General features: G+C 48.2%; 2 protein-coding genes across 5 annotated transcripts in view; one reads left to right on the forward strand and one right to left on the reverse strand.

Moving 5' to 3' along the window:
* The window catches only part of LOC122248774 (required for excision 1-B domain-containing protein), a 164,596-nt gene that overhangs the window by 87,972 nt on the left and 69,124 nt on the right, over nucleotides 1-7,500 (reverse strand). The window lies entirely within an intron of this gene.
* LOC122248773 (adenosylhomocysteinase-like 1) overlaps nucleotides 1-7,500 on the forward strand; it is a 234,930-nt gene that overhangs the window by 64,799 nt on the left and 162,631 nt on the right. The gene's annotated exons all lie outside the window — the stretch shown is intronic.

The following is a 7,500-nucleotide window of genomic DNA, read 5'->3' on the forward strand; positions in this document are numbered from 1 at the left end:
GTGTGTGTGTGTGTGTGTGTGTGTGTGTGTGTGTGTGTGTGTGTGTGTGTGTGTGTGTGTGTGTGTGTGTGTGTGTGTGTGTGTGTGTGTGTGTGTGTGTGTGTGTGTGTGTGTGTGTGTGTGTGTTTGTTTGTTTGTTTGTTTGTTTGTTTGTTTGTTTGTGTTTCCGTGTCTGTGCCAGTCTGTGTGTACATGTGCATGTATGTTTATGTTTATTCATATGTGTGTGTGAATGAGTTAGTGTGTGTGTGTGTGTGTGTGTGTGTGTGTCTTTATCTGTGTGTCTGTCTCCTCTCATCCACATCATTGGCCTAAATTCCGGAACGATGTGCATGTAAAGTCCAAGCACAAAATCCCTTACGCCGTGGCCTGTCGTAATCTTCCTCCTGCGAATACATCGGGGGCCGCGAATCGGTCATGCATAAACTGTTGCATGACCACGGCCGTTAGAGTTGGCTTTTCATGTCCGCGGACTTTCAGAATTTCCTGCTCTTGTCTTATCTACAGTATTTTTTTTTTGTTTCACGGTTTTCCTTTTTCATCTGTTTCTTTGACTTCTCAATGTGCATGTGCGTGCGTGAGTGTGTCTGTGTCTGTGTCTGTTAGTCCGTTCGGCGGCTGTTTCTCTTTTTAGCCATCTCTTTTCTTTCCCATTTGTCCCTTTTCTTTTTCTGTTTCTTTTTTTCTCTTATTCGCGCGGCCACACATACATGCACATACATAATCATTTATACAGAGTCATTTGCACACGTTTATTTTCACACACACACGCACACGTAAGCAAGCAAGCAAGCAAGCAAGCAAGCAAGCTCGAACTCACAAACGCGTGCTTGCTCTGCCTGTCGTGATCTAGTCGGGGGCGTCGTCGGACTCGCGGGCAAAGCGCTTGCAGAGATCGTGTTGCGCGGACACAGCCATATATATATAGGCGACGTATCAACGTGTCTGATGGTCCTATAATATGCATGGTTTTATAACCGTAGAATGCATCTTTTTATTTTTTATTTTATTATTATTATTATTTTTTGTAGCGGCTTTCTCTTGTGTTCTTGTTTTTTTTGTTTGTTTGTGTTTCGTTTGTTGTTGTTGTCGTTGTAGTGGCGTGTTTACTAATTCTCCCCAAGTGGCAGTCGGCTGAACGAACGACTACCGACAGCGCCACAATGCCGGAAGAGTCGTACGGCGCACTCGGCTGGCTAATGCTCTGTGGGACCCGAGGTGAGTAGTTTAAGGGAGGAGGAGGAGGAGGAGGAGGAGGAGGAGGAGGAGGAGGAGGAGGAGGAGGAGGAGGAGGAGGAGGAGGAGGAGGAGGAGGAGGAGGAGGAGGAGGAGGAGGAGGAAGAGGAGGAGGAGGATGGGGGGGGGTTACAAACGTCTTTCCATTGACTGTAGTTGTCTGTGTCTGTGATTGACTTGTCTGTAACTTTGACTCTTTCGGGCTTTTTTTATTATTTTTTATTACCTGTTCTCTTTCGATGTATATGTGTGTATCTATCTATCTATTTATCTACCTATCTCTCGCCCTCCCTCCCTCCCCCTCCTCTCCCTCCCTCTCCCTCCCTCTCCCTAACTCTCCCTCCCTCTCCCTAACTCTCCCTCCCTCCTTCTCTTTCCTCCTCCCTCCCCTCCCCTCCCCTTCCCTTCCCTTCCCTTCCTCCTCTCTCTCTTCCTACCTCCTCTTCCCCCTCTCTTCCTCTCTCTCCCTCCGATAAGAAACGTCTTTTTCCCGCCAGGACATAGATAAGCACTAGCGTTTGGATACAGTGCCGAGACAGAGGAACAGGAAGGGGAGGCAGACCCTCATATTCCGGATGAAAGAGACAGTGAGTGAGTGAGGGGAAAAGATAGTGGGGGGGATGAGTATGTCTGTGGGTGAGAAAGGGAGTGAGCTATTGTGTGTATGTGGGAGTGAAAGGAAAAGGGCGAGTGTGTATGTGTGTGGGGGAGTGAGAGTAAAAAGGTGAATGTGTATGTGAGAGAATAAACGAAAGAGCTAGCGTGTAGGGAGTGTGTGAGAGCGAGAGGGCGAGAGTGGGCGAGAATGAGCGAGAGGGCAAGATAGGAAGAGCGAACGCAACACGTCTGATTGCCATGGGCGGGGAACTCGAGCCGCCCATGAGACCCGGCCGAGCTGCATTGATAGCACTAACTCACTCACGGCTTTATCTCCGTCCTAATAGGATGCGCTTGTGTGACAGCGTCGGGGCCAGGGTGGTGCGGGTGGTAGTCGGTGCGAATTAGATACATCACAAGGGTATTGTGAGCGTCTGGAGGATAGTGAGGATGGGGATGATTAGGCCGGTCTTGAAGGTGGTGTGATGGTGAGGCAAAGCAAGGGAAAGAAGAGAGTGCGTGAATTAGTAAGTGCGTGCGTGCGTGAGTGAGCGAGCGAGTGAGCAAGTGAATGATTCAGCGCTGTAACGAGAGGCCATCGCCATCCTCCTCGTATGGGCGATACTCGATGCCGATTCCCTTCTCACATCCCTTCGCTTTCCTTTGTTTTCTCCCTCTCTGTTGGCCCTCTTGTTTACGTCGCTTGCTCTTGCTTTACTCTTGTTTCTCTTTTCTTGCATCTGTTTCTCTTCCTCTTCTCTTCCTCTTCTCTTCCTCTTCTGCCCTACCTCCTGCCGATCTCCCTCTCGTAATTTCCCTTTCACTTTGGATTTTCAATCTTCTCCTCCTCCTCCTCCTCCTCCTCCTCCTCCTCCTCCTCCTCCTCCTCCTCCTCCTCCTCCTCCTCCTCCTCCTCTTCCTCCTCCTCTTTCTCCCTCTGGGAGTTGGGGGATTTGAGGATTTGAGGATTTGCAGTCGTGGGGAGGTAGTGTATTGACTCAGGGGGTTGGGGAGGAGGAGGAGGGAGATGGGGGAAGGGTAAGGGATAGGGGTGTGGGGGCATTGGGGGGTGAAAGCATGGGTTGGAGGCGGGGGGGTTGACTTGGTGAGTTGGCCGAAGGTGGTAGGGTGGGGGGGTGGGCGGATAGATTTACTGGGTGGGATGGGGGAAGGAGAGAGGGAAGGAGAGAGGGATTGGAGTAATGTAGGGGTAGGGATAGGGGTAGGGGTAGGGGTAGGGGTAGACGTAGGAGTAGGAATATGGGGTCGGGGTCGTAGGGAGGAGGGAGAGATAGATCGACTGGTTGGGTTGAGGGAAAGAGGGAGTGGGGATAGGGAAGGGTGGGGTGGGGTGAGGTAGGGAGGGAGGGAGAGATCTCAAACGTGCGGGTACTGGAGCTTGGGTGGGGGTGTGTAGGGGTGTGTGGGGGAGGTGGTCTGAGTTAGAAGGCAGAGGTCACTCATTTTTATTCTCTTACTTCATTTTCGTTTTTTTTGTGCGCTTGTTTTTTTTCTGTTTTTTCTTAAATCTTGGATCCGTGAAGGTTATGGAGATAAAAAAATGGGGTTTTGATGAAGGGTTCTCTGATGGGGTTTCTGGAAGACTCCCGCGTTTCCTTCTCTTTCTTGCTCCCTCTCTCTCTTTCTCTCTCTCTCTCTCTCTCTCTCTCTCTCTCTCTTTCTCTCTCTCTCTCTTTCTTGCTCCCTCTCTCTCTTTCCATTTCTCTCTCTCTTTCTCTCTCTCTCTCTCTCTCTCTCTCTCTCTCCTCTCTCTCTCCTCTCTCTCCTCTCTCTCTCCTCTCTCTCCTCTCTCTCCTCTCTCTCCTCTCTCCCCTCTCTCTCTCTCTCTCTCTCTCTCTCTCTCTCTCCACTCTTCTCTGCTCCTCTCTCTCTCTCTCTCCTCTCTCTCCTCTCTCTTCCCTCTCTCCCTCCTCTCTCTCCTCTCTTCCTCTCCCCCTCCCTCCCTCTCTCTCTCTCTCTCTATCAACTCTCCTCTCTCTCTCTCTCTCTCTCTCTCTCCTCTTTTTTCTCTCTCTCTCTCTCTCACTCTCCCTTTCTCTCTCTCTCTCTTTCTCTCTCTTTTCTTTCTCTCTTCTCTCTCCTCTTCTCTTTTTCTCTTCCTCTCTCTCTCTCCTCCTTCCTCTCCTCTCCCTTTCTTTCTTTCTTCTCTCTCCCTCCCCTTTTTCCTCTCTCTCTCTCTCTCATTTCCTCTCCACTCTTTCTCTCTCTCTCTCTCTCTCTCTCTCTCCTCTCTCTCTCTCTCTCTCTCTCTCTCTCTCTCTCTCTCTCTCTCTCTCTCTCTCTCTCTCTCTCTCTCTCTTTTTCTCTTTCTTTCTCTCTTTCTTTCTCTCTTTCTCTCTCCCTCTCCCTCTACCTCCCTCTTCCTCCTCCTCCCCCCATCTCCTCCCTTCCTCCCTCTCCCCTCCACTTCCTTTCCTCCCTCTCCTCTCCTCTCGTCTCCTTTCCCCTTTCCCCTCTCCCTTCCCCTCCCCTCTCCTCTTCCCCTCCCCTCTTCCCCTCCCCTCTTCCCCTCCCTTCCCCTCCCTTCCCCTCCCTTCCCCTCCTCCCCTTCCCCCTTCCCTTCCTCTCCCCCTCTTTTTCCTCCAATTTCGTTTTCGTCTCCCCTCCTCCCTCTCTCCGTCTCCCTCATTTATTCTGGACATCTCTCACGCTCTCATCTTTTTTTTTTTACGTCGCAGCTCTTCAAAGACAGATTTATGATTAAAGATTGCGATATCTGATACCGCTTCTTGTTATGAATGTGGGTGTGGGGGGGAGTGTACGTGTGAGTGTGGACGTGGGAGTGTATATGTGAATGTGAGTGTGTGGGAGCGTAGGTGGGAGTATGAGTGAGATTATGATGATATGAGAGTGTGTCTGCGTCTGCGTCTCCTTGTTGAAGTGAGAGGATGAAAGCTCACAAATGACAGAATTGATAGACGATGGAGCTCGGAGTCATGCGAATGGGTTGTGCAGCGGCAGACGGCTGTTCCTGGACAGTGACAGTGACAGCGACCGGGGATAAGTTATCCTTTGAGCTTTAAATAGATACAGGCAAGTGGAGGGCATCGAAAATCGCCGTGGAGAATAAGATAGACAAGTAAGATATGTAGATGAAGGGGTGAAGGAGGCTTTAAGAGGGCCCAAGGATCCTGCTGGGTGGGACGGAGGCCCCTATCTCTATCTCTCTCACATTCTCTCTCTCTCTCTCTCTCTCTCTCTCTCTCTCTCTCTCTCTCTCTATCTCTATCTCTATCTCTATCTCTATCTATCTCTCTATCTCTATCTCTCTATCTCTCTATCTCTCTATCTCTATCTCTCTCTCTCTATCTCTCTCTCTCTCTCTCTCTCTCTATCTCTCTATCTCTCTATCTCTCTATCTCTATCTCTCTATCTCTATCTCTTTATCTCTCTTTATCTCTCTTTATCTCTCTTTATCTCTTTATCTCTATCTCTATCTCTATCTCTCTCTCTCTCTCTCTATCTCTATCTCTATCTCTATCTCTATCTCTATCTCTATCTCTCTCTATCTCTATCTCTCTCTCTCTCTCTCTCTCTCTCTCTCTCTCTCTCTCTCTCTCTCTCTCTCTCTCTCTCTCTCTCTCTCTCTCTCTCTCTCTCCCTCTCTATCTCTCCCTCTCCCTCTCTATCTCTCCCTCTCTCTCCCTCTCTCTCTCTCCGTCCGTCCGTCCGTCCCTCCCTTCCTCCCTCTATCCCCCTCCTATTCTCCGTCTCCCCCTCCTTTCCTCATCCCCCTCTGTCTTTTTTTTCTCTTTTTCGCCTCCCCCCCACCTCTCTCCTCGAGTGCGGATGGTTAAGCAGTTTACAGGTAAACCCGCCATTCCCGTCTGATTGAATGCTAGCTGATGCCCATAATACGTAATATCCTCAAAGACTGGGTGCTGGAGCGGTTTCACAGTCCACTTCAGACACTGAGGAATTGTGTCATGCGGAATAGGAATGCTTGCGAGTCGGTGTCAGGCAGATAGTTTGAAAGCAGACAGTTGCGTCACTTTGTAGGACACGCAGAATCATAGACCTCAAAGGTGCTTCTCGTGGCCCCCATCTCCCCCACGCTCATTCTCTAATGCAGGTTGGAGATTGGGAGCGATTAGATATGCCAATTAATTTGGCTCTTCTTTAATCGGCTGGAGTGGCTGATCATGCGTGGCAGCCAGCCCCGAGCCGCAAATTAGAACGTTCTGGTTGATTGTGTAATGCCGTGGAGTTCATGGCGGTTCTCGTTTCTGGCGCTTCCGCTGGCGCTGCGCCGCGCCGCCTGCTGCCTGAACAGAGGGCGACCTTTTTCGCAGTTTACCTTTGGCAACATGCCCATGTTTGTAAACCAAGGGGCTTTTCACTAGGTAGAAGGTTAATATTAATACTGTAATCATGGATTTTGATCATGTATAAATTTATATGTTTATATTATGTATTTTATATGTATATATGTATGAAGACACTGCAACGTGTATTTATCAAAATGAAACCATGGTAAGGAAGGACAGATATCCTGAATACCTCTAGCCCTTAAAAAGAATTATAGGGTATAGCATGAACTTTAAACTCAATTTTATGAGAATATGAAAATATAGACCTATAAGGAATGTATTAGTCACGTGGAGCTTGAAACGGGGGATCACTGTCCAAATGGAATGTGAGAGTCTTGCCTGATATAATACTGCATCTCCCATATATTATTTTCCCGTAAAATGTTCACAGTGGAAGTTAATTTTTAATAATCCGAAGAACTAAAACCTATTGTTGGTGAGGTTATCATATATGTGTGCATGTGGGTGTATGTGCGTGTTCTCTGTGCACGCGTCTACAGATGTCCATTTGCCTGTATTTTACTGTATGTTTATATGTAATGCTTCATTTTTCCACCGTCACTGAAAGCGATTTAAGGACAAAAGAGGGACCAAGGTGTTTCATCCTGGCATAATGTATCTCAGAGGAATTGGTTAATGTGTTTACATCCTGTGGCGGTCACGAATGTTATCGTGGGCGTGTCAGCCATTTTCCCCATGTTCGTTTTTCCTTATTATGTTTTTTTGTTTTCTCCCTTCCCTCTGAGTCATCGTTCAACTTTCATTGTTTTGTTTTTTTATTTCCCTCTCCCCTTCAAGTCGTCAGGTTTTGCGTGCTAGATTGATTGCTGTCAGGAATAACGAAAGGGCGGCCACATTCCCCATCGAACGTCGGACGACCCGGTCCCCTTTCGGGTTTTCTTTCCCGTCCCTTTCTCGCGACAGCCAAGGGAAGGAGGATCGAGAGAGAGAGAGAGCGAGAGATAGAGAGAGAGAGAGAGATAGAAATAGAAATAGAAATAGAGAGATAGAAATAGAGAGATAGAAATAGAGAGATAGAAATAGAGAGATAGAAATAGAGAGAGCGAAATAGAGAGAGAGAAATAGAGAGAGCGAAATAGAGAGAGAGAAATAGAGAGAGAGAAATAGAGAGAGAGAAATAGAGAGAGAGAAATAGAGAGAGAGAAATAGAGAGAGAGAAATAGAGAGAGAGAAATAGAGAGAGAGAAATAGAGAAATAAATCCAAAGAGGCTCTTACGTATGTATGATATTCATGAAGGGATGGCGTTTTCAGATACACCTCCCCCTCCCATACTCCCACCAAATCCCCATCCCCCTTCCTCCTTCCTCCTTTCC

This window comes from Penaeus japonicus, unplaced genomic scaffold (assembly GCF_977035675.1).
Source record: "Penaeus japonicus unplaced genomic scaffold, GWHDUDI00000001_assembly GWHDUDI00000003, whole genome shotgun sequence".
Taxonomy (NCBI): Eukaryota; Metazoa; Arthropoda; class Malacostraca; order Decapoda; family Penaeidae; genus Penaeus; species Penaeus japonicus.